At 42.4% G+C, this 14,568-nt stretch overlaps 1 protein-coding gene across 8 annotated transcripts in view; it reads right to left on the bottom strand.

Annotated features, from left to right (window-relative positions):
- OTUD7A (OTU deubiquitinase 7A) overlaps positions 1-14,568 on the bottom strand; it is a 249,575-nt gene that overhangs the window by 217,780 nt on the left and 17,227 nt on the right. For 3 of the 8 annotated variants that reach the window (XM_056572518.1, XM_056572525.1, XM_056572527.1), the window contains exon 2: positions 4,869-4,960. The exons of 4 other annotated variants lie outside the window; for them this stretch is intronic. The gene's annotated coding sequence lies outside the window, so the exon portion shown is untranslated. Of the gene's footprint in view, positions 1-4,240; positions 4,316-4,868; positions 4,961-14,568 lie in introns of all 8 variants that reach the window. One more of the 8 variants, XM_056572520.1, reaches the window with a different exon arrangement.

The following is a 14,568-nucleotide window of genomic DNA, read 5'->3' as shown; positions in this document are numbered from 1 at the left end:
CACCGGCCGAAGCGGACCAACGCTGCGGCCGGTGATAGGTTGATGTCTCTCCGACGTTCCCGTCCCCAGTGTAAGGCCGACGTAGGTGCGTTAAAAGTTTATTTTGTTTACCTTTTGCAGCCTGGGCAGAATAGAGTGCCAGCACCGACGGCCCGCAACAAACAGGACGAGGAGGGCAGCGCTTGTGGGTGACACCGATAATTGGTGGAGGTTAGGGCCGATAGCCGATAACTTATACCGATATTCCGGTATAAGTTATCGGCTATTTATCCCCCCCGCGACACCGCTGCAGATCATTGATTTAAAGCGGGCGCTTTAAATCAATGCACTGCAGTGGCTTTTGCGCTGCCATAGGCCGCCGCCACCCGCTTCTCTCCCCCTGCCTGTCCGGGGGACCTGAGTCCTATCACCGCCACTGCTCCCCCCCACCGCCGCACCGCGACCCCCGAACCCGCCGCACCGTGACCGCCCCCCCCCCCCGACCCACCGCACCGCGACCGCCCCCCCCCCCCCCCGACCCACCGCACCGCGACCGCCCCATTGCCTCCCCCATCCCCGGTTTTATAATTACCTGTTCCTGGGGTCCACTCTACATCTGGCTCCGGTGGCGTCCTCCTGAGCTGTCACTGTGCGCACTGGCGGTGACATCACGTCGCGCACGTCACGTCACTCGTCATTGCGCACAGCGTAACGCAGGACGCAGCAAGAGCAAGAAGTAGCGTGGACCCCGGGAACAGGTAATTATAAAACCGGGGATGGGGGAGGCAATGGGGCCGGGGCGGTGCGGTGGGGGGTGCGACGCGGTGCGGCGGGTCGGGGGGGCGGTCGCTGTGCGGTGCGTCGGTGCATTATCGGCTTATCGGCAAGGCAATTGCCGATACCGATAATGCCCAAAATCGGGATTATCGGCCGACAATATCGGCCATACCGATAATCGGTTGATCCCTAGTATTTACCCCAATGGGGATGTGGGGTGATAATTAATATGGGGGGGGGGGGGGCTAGGAATTACCGTTATATACCGTGGAACTGCCAAAAGTTTAAAAAAATACCGTGATACACACATTTGGTCATACCGCCCAGCCCTAGGGGATAAGATGTCTAAGGGGCGGAGTACCCCTTTAAAAGCTGAGATCGTCCTAGTATAAAAATATTATTCATTTAAAAATAATGTTTATTTATAAAGCCTTTTTATAGGATTGGGATACAAACCATTACAGAGAGAAGACATTATTCAACCAGGCAATTGTCTTCTAAGGGTTCATTTCAAAATAGCCACTTACAGAGTTTAACAGCATAAAATTGGCAAATCCAAGTGAACAGTAAATATGTCACTTAAGTAGCTGCTATGCTGGCTCATGTAACCCCTTGCATAACCTTGAGTCTATAGATGAGAATGAATATCGTCTAGGCTACTAAACTATGTTGCTCTCTATGCTCAGTACAATACCGTCTCCTTACAATGAGCTGCAGAAAAAGAAAAACCACAGTTTACATGGCTTTATAATACGGGGCATCCACTCACATCATTTTATTGTCTCCAGGTATAGGGCATAACCAGTCACATTTTCTTATACTATAGTACATGGTGAACTTTCTCATTTAAAAGTCTTACGCAGTTTGTCAAGCAGAGGGTTTCTAATGCAAATGAACATGAAACTCATCATAAAACACTAATTATGTTCATGGTGTATACGTCCAAAAGACAGAAGCTCTAGTAGAGGTCCCCAACCTTTTGTACCTTCTGAGCCACATTCAGCTTTAACTAATGGTCAGGACTTACATTAAACAGAAAACCTGAGGAGATATATATTAAACGTTGTGACGCTAGTTTTATACTATCCAAATTGCCATTGTTTCGAGGATTGCATAGGTCTCCAATACTGTAAATTTTCTGTGCATTTGGTTGTCTCTTAGGATTCTGGAGAGCCAAACAGCATAGAGTCGCAGGTCACATGTGGCTCCTTAACCACTGGATATGAACCACTGCTATAGCATACTCCTTACACCATTTTCTAACTTAAAGGGGTACTCTGGTGGAAAACATTATTTTTTTTAATCAACTGGGGCCAGAAAGTTAAACAGATTTGTAAATTATTTCTATTAAAAAAATCTTTACCCTTCCAGTACTTTTTAGCAGCTGTATGTTACAGAGGAAATTCTTTTCTTTTTGAATTTCTTTTTTGTCTTGTCCACAGTGCTCTCTGCTGACACCTGATGCTCATATCAGGAACTGTCCAGAGCAGGAGAAAATTCCCATTGCAAACTAATGCTGCTCTGGACAGTTCCTGACATGGACAGAGGTGTCAGCAGAGAGCACTCTAAGTACTGGAAAGGTAAAGTTATTTTTAATAGAATTCATTTACATATCTGTTTAACTTTCTGGCACCAGTTGATATAAAAAAAATATATGTTTTCCACCCCTTTAAGTCTAAGTAAAGTACCCCTTTAAGTCAAAGTAAAAAAAAAAAAAACCTGTACAAAGTGTATATATATGGATTAAAGTGACCAATCACAGAATACATAAATATTTCATAAGTCAGCAATTAAAGCAGCCACCTAGGATTCAGTGATAACAATATTGAGCTAGATATTGGTATAATGTTAAAGCGTACCCGTCAGATCACTCAAAAAAAACAAAACTGTTATATGTTGCTCAGTATCTCATCCTGATCATGTACATGTACTTTGTATGATTCTGTGACCTACATTTCTCTCAGAATTAGCTTTATTTCTGAAATACCTTAATTTTGTCCACCAGAAGCAGGGGGGGGGGGGGGCGAGTCCCTCACTGTGATAACCACTCCCCCTCCCTCACTCCTCAGTCAAGTGCTTCCCAACCAGGGTGCCTCGAGCTGTTGCAAAACTATAGCTCCCAGCATGCCCACACATCATTTGCCTGTGCAGGCATGCTGGGAGTTTTAGTTTTGCAACAGCTGGAGACATATGATTGTAGTCCCCCTTTATTACACACACACACACACACACACACACAGGCTTCATATATTCTTACACATACACATTAGATAGACACAGTGATATACACACATACACATATATCCACACACACATACATGCAGGGACACTTACTTTTTCATCTGCAATGCAATGTGTTTCTCTCACACAGCAGACATCAGTGAGAGCCCGGCAGCAGTCTTCCTGCCCCTTCCCCTCCCATTCTCTTCACGTAAGTCTGCAGTGTGTACAGCCCCTCCCCCCTCCAAAACGTCCAGGACGAAGCAGTGTACAGAGAAGGACTGAATGCATCCCAGAAGGCAGGGGGGCAGTTGTTTGACTGGCTTTTTCAGTATGAAATACTGAAAATGTTCTAATGAAAGCCTATTGGTTTTGCATGCTTTACAAAATATCAAAAGTTTTTATATCTGACAGTGCCTATTTAAGTACTGCCATATGTATTCAGATTTTTGAGGAAAAAAAGAGATAATGACCAAGGGGTTTTGAAAAAAAAAAAAAGAAAAACTATTTGTCCAAGGGACTAAAACGGAACACAATCTACTTGTCCCTCATGAAAATCCACCTGTCCTGGTACACAAAATAATTTCAACCAAAATAGTATGTAAAAAAGGTCTTCATTAGCTTTTGCACTTTTGTTTTGTCCTCCTTGCCCTATAATAGCCATGTTCACACCACGTTTTTGCAATACAGTTTTTTATCAGGTTTTTGATTAAAAAAACGGATTCCTCAAAACCTGACTAAAACGTTTGTACAAAGTGTGTACAAAGTTTTATCTGTATACGGTTGAAAACCTTATACGGTTTGAAAAATGATATCCGGATGCATCCGTTTTTTAAGAAAAAAAACGTATACGTTTGGAACTTTTCACTCCATTATGAAGAAAGTTTCACTTGTTTGATTGAAATTCCAAGAAAAAAAACTGTGCATCGTCAAAAACGGAATGGTAAAAACTGGATGGAACCGTACACACATACAGTTCTGTACGGTTCCCATTGACTCCCATGTTTAAAAAAAACGTATACGGGTCAATACGGTTTTTCACCTGGACCAAAAACCGTGGTAGGCCACGGTTTTCAGTCCAGAAAAAAAAAAAAGTAAAAAACCGTGTGGTGTGAAAAACGGAGACAACCGTATACAATATGGTGCATACAGTTTTGAATGGAAAGTCTAAGGCCACGGTTTGCTGTACAGTTGCATAAGTTTTTTTTTTTTTTTTTTTTAAACGTATCCAAAAACTGTATAGAAAATCGTGGTGTGAACCCACCTTAACTGAGGCTTGTTTTTTGTGGCACCAATTGTACTTTGGAAAGACCTCTTTCATTTTTCCATAACATAATCACTGAAACAAAAAAAAATTAATAAAAAAATAAATAAAAAATATGTATATTAGTTTCTACTGTTAAAATGACATGAAGTTATCATGGGCACTGTCAGAATCAAAAGCTTTGCATATATGTTGTACATCTTGGCAAAACAGTAACCTTTCTAATATACTTGATAAAAAAAATTATCTACTTTGTATAAAAATCTTGGCTAAAAAACACCACTAGGGGTCCCTATACCATCCAGAACATAATCCTGTCTGGCTCTGGCTGCACCATCATCTTTGTCCCAGCTGAAGCCCAGGCATGGACACAGTCCAGTAAGTGATGGCAGGACGTTCAATCATTTGATTGCTTGTACTGTTCAGTGCTGAGCCATAAAAAATAAAACACCCACAATGCCTGAATTGGTACCAATAAAAAGTACACCTTACTGGACAAAATACAAGCCCTTACACAGCTCCATAGTTCAGAATATGGCAACTAAAGGAGTACTCTAGTGCAGACTATTCCTCCACTGTTGTGCCTGGGCTCAGAAAAAATTAAAAATGAAAATAAACTTTCACTCACCTTACTGAGCACGGCTGAGTGCCGTGTGATGATCCATGCAGAGGAAGAAGGCCAAAGAGGGGACCGGAGGACTGATCAGCTGTAACAGCTCTCTGGGGGAAAGCAGGAAGGTGAATGAAATGTTATTTTAAAGGGGTATTCCAGGAATTTTTTATTTGACTATGCTACAGGGGCTGTAAAGTTAGTGTAGTTCATAATATAGTGTCTGTACCTGTGTGTGTGACGGTTTTCTCACAATTCTTATGTGATTTTCACCCCAATATTTATTTTTAACAGCATACATAATGACTGTTGTCTCAGATTTTTACCAGCTTGCAATGCGGCCGAGACCTGACTCACTAGTCAGCTGATGACAGGGAGCCTGTCTGCTTCAATGGGTGGAGCGATCAATCTGCAACTAATGCAACAGCTGTAGGTACCCTGATTGAAAACAACAAGTCTGCAGCTAATTTATGTTTCAATGGGTGGGGTGGCTGATGTGTGGGAGGGAGGAAAATGGAATTGTGGGATTTGTAGTCAAAAAAAGAAAAGTCAAACAGGAAATACTAGTTCACAAAAAGCTAGCCACAGTGTTATGGTAATCTCACAACATAGCCATTTATCCCCAAGACAAGCGCAGATCCTTCCTAAGCATGTCCATTACTGTCTGCCAGGTATGTACTAAAATCACCTTATGGTGGATAACCCCTTTAATTTTTTTTCCAGCTTGGGCACAAGGGAGGAGGAATAGTCAGCACTAGAGTACTCCTTTAAAAAAAAAAAGTGTTAAAACAAAATATAAAATTTGGTAACAACACCCGCAGAAAAATCAAACCAAACCAGAGAGAAAAGACCCTTTCAAAAGGCAACAATGATAAATTTCTTCCATAGAGTTGTCCAGCCTTGTGTTCATAAAGATTATTTCTTACTAGTAGAGCACCCGGCATTGCCTGGTATTACTACCTTCACCTTGTGAGAGAGGAAGGGCAACAATGATGCTCTTGTACTCATAGCCTTTCCTGTTATTCTGACCTCAAATCCTGTCCTCATAATCTGACCTCAAATCCAGTTCCCCGAAATAATTATTCTCTGCACCTGCTGGACAAAGGATGTCTAAAACTCCTGGGCAATCTCTGCAGCCTGAGAGAAATGCAATTTGCAGGTGGAGAGGGAGAGAGAGAGAGAGAGAGAGAGAGAGAGAGAGAGAGAGAGAGAGAGAGAGAGAGAGAGAGAGAGAGAAATAAATAAGAGGATGCAAACAACTAGTTGGGCCCGGTTAAGACCCCAATCCAGATACAGCAATAGAAAAATAGTCGCAGCACTCCAAAGTATAGAAAAAATAAAAGGTGGCTTTATTCCATATCACTAGAATATATATGCATAATTGTGATTATGGAGGTAAATATTGCGATTTTGATATGTGATTGAGATATAATAAACAAATGGTGACATGCGTCCCTATTTCATGTCCAATACCCTTATTTCAAATAGCCCCCTTTCCCCAAATTTCCTGTTCATTGACTGGGAGGGAGCACTGGGAATATGTGACTTCCCTTGAGGACCTGGAAGGGGGGGGGGTAATTTTTTCCTCTTCACTTTCTAATAGCCATAATGCTTTCCATTTTGATATGAGGCTTTTTTTTGCACCACAAATTGTACTTTGTAATGACATTACTCATTTTACCCTGAAACAAAAAAAATATATTTTTGGGGGGAGAAATTGGGGGGGGGGGGGGGGGATTTTTTTTAGAAACTTTTGGGGACAGGGTTTATTCTATGCAGTGCACTTTTCCATGAATATGACACGTTATCTTTATTCTGTAGATCCATACGATTACAGTGATACCCAATTTATATAGGTTTTGTTTTAATCTACTACCTAAAAATTACATCTTTAAAAAATAAATAAATAAATAAATATATATGCTTAAATTGTCTTCTTCTGACCCCTATAACTTTACTATTTTTCAGTATGCGGGCTGCATAAGGGCTTATTTTTTGCGCTGTGATCTGTAGTTTTTATTGGTACCATTTTTGTTTTGATGGGACTTTTTTTTATTACTTTTTATTATTTTTTTTCTGGTATATGAAGTATATGAAGCAGTCACACAGGTCGAATAATCGCGCAAATCAACTTGCAGACCCTTGTGTGACTGCTCGGAGTGGTGGGTTGCCGATACGAGCGCGGATAAACAGTTGGAGGGACACGAACGGTCGGGTCACCGGCAGATCCGCAGCCCAAAAAACGCTGCGGATCCCTGTCGTATGACTCTACCCATAAACTTTTATTATAGGAGGGGCTTATTCACATTTATTACCTTTTGTTTCACTTTTTTTTTTTTTTTATTACATTTTTATACAATTTTTAGGGCAGTGTCAAACAGTGTGTCTCCAGTTGTTGCAATACTACAACTCCCAGCATTCCCAGACAGCCAAAGGCATGCTGGGTATTGTAGTTTTGTAACAGCTGGAGACACATTGGGGAATATTACTTGCAACAACACTGATAAGTGCTGTGCCATAGAAGCCTATAGCAAAGCACTGATCAGTGCTGAGGCTGTCTGCATTATTGGAGCAACGACTGGATGAGCCAGAGGCAGGTAGGGAACCTCCGCCCATCCTCTCAGCTGATAGAGACCCCGCAGGTTTTACCGCAAGTGTCCCGATCAGCTCCACTGAGCTATTGGCATGTACTTTAAGCATTTTAAACACTGCGATCAACTTTGATCACGGCGTCTAAAGGGTTAATGCTGGACATCACCCACATTGGTGATGCCCGGCATTAGCCAGCATGCAGCGAGCTCAGCTCCTGAGCTCGCTTCATAGACCCCCACCAAACGGCTGCGCCATATATAAACAGTGGCCAGCCACAAGGGAGTTAAGACACCTCCTCCCAGCGCTAGGCACTGCTGGGAAGAGGAACAGCGAGAGTCCTGCTGGAGGGGCCGCGCCGCGCTGCATGCAGCTGCCGCCAGGATCAGGGCCAGGATTGGCGGCTGCAGTGTTTCAAAACAAAGTCAGCTCCTGTGCTGCACGGCCTGGCCTCTCTGAAATGAGCATTACTACATAATCGCAAAATTTTGTGACGGACGAAATCGCTATACCGCAATCCACATTTATCGCGATTGGATTAGAGATTTCGATATATCGTGCAGCCCTAATGTATAGTAAAAAGGCTGCAAGCTTCTACATAGTTTCTAAGGGTGGGTTCACACTACGTTTTCTCCCATACGGGAGCGCATACGGCAGGGGGGAGCTAAAACCTCGCGCTCCCGTATGCCTTCGTATGCGCTCCCGTATGTCATTCATTTCAATGAGCTGGCCGGAGTGAAACGTTCGGTCCGGTCGGCTCATTTTTGCGCCGTATGCGCTTTTACAACCGGACCTAAAACTGTGGTCAACCACGGTTTTAGGTCCGGTTGTAAAAGCGCATACGGCGCAAAAATGAGCCGACCGGACCGAACGTTTCACTCCGGCCGGCTCATTGAAATGAATTACATACGGGAGCGCATACGAAGGCATACGGGAGCACGAGGTTTTAGCTCCCCCCTGCCGTATGCGCTCCCGTATGGGAGAAAACGTAGTGTGAACCCAGCCTAAGTCTGAAAAAAGACACATCCATCCAGTTCAGCCTATTACCCTATAGTGTTGATCCAGAAGAAGTAAAAAAAAACTCCATGAGGTGGGCGCCAATATTTTACATTTTAGGGATTAAAATTACTCCTCGACTCCAATCCTGACTACATTTCATTTACTTTCCTTTTTCAAAACCTTTCTTTGTGACGTGTATTGAACATGGTGTAAACATTGTCTTTGATATACCAGATTGGATCTCTCTAGAGTAGTAGAGCTATGTGTACTGTGCAGTCTGTAGTGGCTGGTAACTATACACGTAACGTTGGAGAGTTTGTGGATATTCAGCACTGTGCATTATAGTACAGCACTGTGCTCCATAATAGCACATGCTTCAAGTCTACCTGCTCAAAAGCAGACCCCCCGCCCCCCCTCCCCCCATCAACAGGCCCCAGATTTAGCTCCTGGGGATCAATTTTGACAGACTTTATATTACCATATTAGAGGACAACATCTGCTCATTGTATCAACCTAAAATTCCTAAACCGGAAACTTCCTTTTCACACTTGCTACACAGAGTTCTAATATTTACAAGTTGTATTTTTTATTTTTCCAATTTGTATCTTTTTTTAAATAAAAAAAAAGACAAATTTAAAGAAAATCTGTCACCTGTATTTGAATCCTATTTGTCAGTTAGGGATGGCTTGAAGGTAAAGGCTCTATAAGCAGATTGGACTCGGGACCCACAGACAGCAGGTGAGTGGGCCTCTAGCGGACATTCAAACGTATCGGACCCCTGCATATACGATGTAGGGGTGCCAATCTACTAGAGGGACAGTTATTGTGACACTTAAAAGAAAAAAAAAAACGATCATCCTGTTCACCCACGCTAAACCCAATACACTGGGTTACAGTGCGGGTGAACTGGAGACCGACTCGGGGTCTCTGACTAATATACATACCTTCAGTCTGGTACCCGGTCCCTCTGAAGATCAACTTCCATCTTCGCTGAATTGCGCGTTGGAGGCGGACCGGCCGGGGGAATTTGAATATTCATGGCTGCTGGTCATGTGAGCGCTCAGTAGGCACAAGTGCTTAAGTGACCAGCGGCCATAAATATTCAAATTCCCCTGGTGGGCTCGTCTCCAGCGCGCAATTCAGCAAAGATAAAAGCTGACCTTCAGTGGGACCGGGTACCAGCGTAAAGGTATGTATATTAGTCAGAGACCCCACATCGGTCTCCTGTTCACCCGCACTGTAACCCAGTGTATTGGGTTTAGTGTGGGTGAAAAGGATGACCATTTCCTTTAAGTGCTGTGATCATTTTTGATCATGGTACTAAAGAGGTTAATGAAGGATAATGCCGAGATCGCAGTTCTCCATCATTGACTGTAACTGCACGGCTGCTGACTGCAGCCATCACTTACAGGCTGTGAAGCAAGCGCCACTCAGGACGTAAAAGTAACAGGGCACCAAGACATACATTTACATCCATTGTCCTTAAAGGGGCACTGTCAGATACAATAACTTTTGACATGTTATAAAGCATGCAATTTTGCAATTGCTTTCATCAGAAAATTTTATGTATTTCATACTGAAAAAAACAGTCAAAAAAGTGGACACTTGGGGTCCCCCTGCCTCCTGGGACACATACCAGTCCTGTGTCCAGTGGTCATCGACACGTCATGGACACCATGAATCAGGAGGTGTGGAAATTTAATAAAAAACTGCTTGTCCACGGGACTAAAACGGAGCAAAATTCACTTGTCCCTCATGACGATCCACTTGTCCGGGCCAATTTTCGTTTTTACACTCTCGTTTTTTCCTCCTCGCCCTATAATAACCATAACTAACTACTATAATGATACCTTTTAATTTTTTTAAACTTATTCTCCAAAACAAAAATATTGGTGAAGTGAAATTCAAATAGCAAAAGATAATTTAGCAAATTTGGTGGTTTTCTTTTCTACGCCATTTACCTTGTGGTTGAGCTAACATGTTGTTGATACTTTAGGCCGGCCTGATTACAGCAATACCAGATTTGATTAGTTTCTGTCATGTTTTACTAATTTAAAAAAAAAAATCTGAACTTTTTAGATTTTTTTTATTGCAATTTTCTGACCCCTATAGCTCTTTAAAAAAAAATTCACATACCAGGCTGTTGGAGGGCTAATTTTTTGCGCCATAATCTGTATTTTGTATCGGTAGCATTTTGTTATTGATCTGACTTTTTAATAGATTTTAACTTTTTTGGGGGGGATATTATAAAAAATGCAATTCTTTGGTTTGGTATTTTTTTTTTTACATTTACGTCATTTACTGTATGGGATAAGTAATGTTATATTTTAATAGTTCGTACAATTACAAACACAGTGATACCAAATATGTTTATTTTTATTATGTTTACATGTTTTTATATAGGAAAAGTGTGTGATTTGAACTTTTAATATGGAAGGGGTTAATGTGTATCTTTTAAACTTTTATTAAACATTGTTTTCACACTTTATTAGTCCCTTAGGGGACTTTTAGGAGGAATCATTAGATTCCTCATACAGATCAACAGAGTTCTATTGAACACCATTGATCTGTGTGCTCTGCAATCCATTGATAGAGCCTAGTACCCCACCCCCTGTGAACACGTTGCGGCGGGGGGGGGGGGATCCACCCCACTACCCCACCAGGGAGCATGCACATGTCCCTTTAGGCGCCGCTGTCTGCTTTGACAGCGGCGATCTAAAGGGTTAATAGCTAGCCGTTGGCTATTAGCAGCGGCCCCCAGCTACTGAAAACAGCGGGGGCTGCAGAGTACGGAGCAGGCTGGAGTCGGGAGCCCACTCCATACTCCCCTGTGAGTGCCGCTGTGCTTGTCGGGGGCTTTCAGGTTCAGCCCTGCTTGCCCGAAGCAGGGCTAAGTACCTGAAAAATTCAGCTGTCCGGCACCTGGAATTGCATGTCCCGGGCGTCGGCTGATACAAATTCCACATCCTTGTGAGTGATTGACAGGGCTGCAGGCAGGTCCAAAGCTGCTGTGCTTGCTCCCGGTATCTGTGAGTCAGAGCAGAGTGAGGGAGGGGTAGGAGTTATCACAGTGAGGAGAAGAGAGGGACACGCCCCATGCCTCTGCATGGACAGAAACCTCACTGAGCAATGATGGCAAGTAAATAAAAGGTCATTCTTACAGAAATATAGGTTGTAGACACAAACCTGTGCATGATCAGTATGAGGTGCTGAGCAACATATAACAGTTTTTTTTTTATCGGGGGGGGGGGGGGGGGGCTGACAGGTACACTTTAAAGGGTTAAAGGAAACAAAATTGATAAAATCAGAAGTGCATCACATACTGAACTGTGAGCCTGTGACTAGGAACTAAGAGTAGTCGGATTTGCTACTTCTACTGTGTTTTTGGGCCCACTCCTGGTTTTGGCTGAATTACTGACCAAAAGACTCTTTGTGAACCCAACCTCAGCCTGGTCTTACCTTAAGGTGTAGAAAAGGTTTAAGCACAAGTTATGAATCTGGATTTCTGATAAATTAGACCAGAGCCCTAAAACGTAAACTGATGGACATGGGACAAAGACGCAAAAATGTGCAGTTTACACACACTTTAAATATAATGCATCACTTTCTACTTTCTTTCCACCAATGTTTTGCATGCCTTTACAGTACCTATTGCCCATATATGTTAACTAGCAATTGATTGCGACAACCCCACTGGCCGAGGCACTTCACATAGCGTTCGTACAATTCGCTTTAAATAACAGCGCCTTGCTGTGAGTACAGCTGTGATTTATGAACTATAGGGAAGACTTGGGTGACCAGCCAGGCAGGCATCATGCCAAACTATGCAGGCATTGAAACCTAAGATTTCAGCTTGCACTCAGACACTGAGGTTATGTAGTCATGAGACTGCTGAGGTGAACAGTTTCTGGTTACAAACTAGCAGGATGATATTTTCTGATCATTCCTGCTGCACCAGCCAACTACAGGTTCACTGTGGCCTGCGCTCATAGCACTGCCATGATTACTTGTTTACTTGGATACAGAATTTTGACATTTTAGAACATATACTTTACATCACAATTCCTCTGCGGTCACAGTAGACTGCAAATATACACAAAGAAGGAAATACTAGCAGACAGATACCCATATAAAACACACTGTGCTATTTTCTCTGTAAACTCTTAATAAATTATCACATTTACTATAAATGCTATTAATCCTAAAAAGGGATGACTGCTTAGGGTGCGTTCACACGGCCCACTGTCCCCGTTTTTTTTTTATCCCCGTTTCAGTTCCGATCTTGCAGGCTGTAAATGGATTAAAAATGGTTTGAAAAAAAGTCACATTCATGTAGGTCGATGGAATTTTTTTTACAATCCGTTTACATCCATTTGTAACCGTGCACTCATTTCTGTTTTTTTGTTTTTTTTTACGGCAGAAAAAACGGCACATGCACATGACGGAAGAAAAAACGGATACAGTAAATTTAACATTGAAGTCTATGGAAAACGGATGAGCTTTTAATGTCATCCGTTTGCATCAGTTTTTTCAATCCGTTTTTTGATCCATCTTTACTTCTGAGCATGCTCAGAACTAAAAAAAAAATTTTTTTTTGTATATTAACTGAGCAATAACAGATTCAAATGGATACAAACGGATAACATCCGTTTGCACCCCTTCTTGTCCTGTTTTTTTTTTTTTTTTTTTAAAGTCTTTTTATTTTTGACGGGAGAAGAATGGGACGGGTCTAGACGGCCGTGTGAACGCAGCCTTACCCAGCATCTAAATAGTTTCAGTGCCAAATGAGTCGGATCCTACGGACCTTCATGGTCCACTTCATGGCCATGCAAATTATGGGAGAACAACTCAGGAGCAGAAAGTGAGGACCATGGTTAAAATATGTCTGTAGGGCACATTTACACATAAGATCCACTGTGGTGTTAAAGTTGTGGATTTGCCATTGTGGATCAGCAGTTGTAATGTCTGTATTTAACCCCTTAAGGACGCAGGACGTAAATGTACGTCCTGGTGAGGTGGTACTTAACGCACCAGGACGTACATTTACGTCCTAAGCATAACCGCGGGCATCGGAGCGATGCCCGTGTCATGCGCGGCTGATCCCGGCTGCTGATCGCAGCCAGGGACCCGCCGGCAATGGCCGACGCCCGCGATCTCGCGGGCGTCCGCCATTAACCCCTCAGGTGCTGGGATCAATACAGATCCCGGCATCTGCGGCAGTTCGCGATTAAAATGAACGATCGGATCGCCCGCAGCGCTGCTGCGGGGATCCGATCATTCATAACGCCGCACGGAGGTCCCCTCACCTTCCTCCGTGCGGCTCCCGGCGTCTCCTGCTCTGGTCTGTGATCGAGCAGACCAGAGCAGGAGATGACCGATAACACTGATCTGTTCTATGTCCTATACATAGAACAGATCAGTATTAGCAATCATGGTATTGCTATGAATAGTCCCCTATGGGGACTATTCAAGTGTAAAAAAAAATGTAAAAAAATGTAAAAGTAAAAAAAAGTGAAAAATCCCCTCCCCCAATAAAAAAGTAAAACGTCAGTTTTTTCCTATTTTACCCCCAAAAAGCGTAAAAAACTTTTTTTATAGACATATTTGGTATCGCCGCGTGCGTAAATGTCCGAACTATTAAAATAAAATGTTAATGATCCCGTACGGTGAACGGCGTGAACGAAAAAAAATTTTAAATGTCCAAAATTCCTACTTTTTTAATACATTTTATTAAAAAAAAATTATAAAAAATGTATTAAAAGTTTTTTATATGCAAATGTGGTATCAAAAAAAAGAACAGATCATGGCGCAAAAAATGAGCCCCCATACCGCCACTTATACGGAAAAATAAAAAAGTTATAGGTCATCAAAATAAAGGGATTATAAACGTACTAATTTGGTTAAAAAGTTTGTGATTTTTTTTAAGCGCAACAATAATATAAAAGTATATAATAATGGGTATCATTTTAATCGTATTGACCCTCAGAATAAAGAACACACGTCATTTTTACCATAAATTGTACGGCGTGAAAACGAAACCTTCCAAAATTAGCAAAATTGCGTTTTTCGTTTTAATTTCCCCACAAAAATAGTGTTTTTTGGTTGCGCCATACATTTTATGATATAATGA

Source organism: Hyla sarda, chromosome 4, assembly GCF_029499605.1.
Source record: "Hyla sarda isolate aHylSar1 chromosome 4, aHylSar1.hap1, whole genome shotgun sequence".
Lineage (NCBI taxonomy): Eukaryota > Metazoa > Chordata > Amphibia > Anura > Hylidae > Hyla > Hyla sarda.
This window is presented reverse-complemented; position numbering and strand designations above follow the sequence as displayed.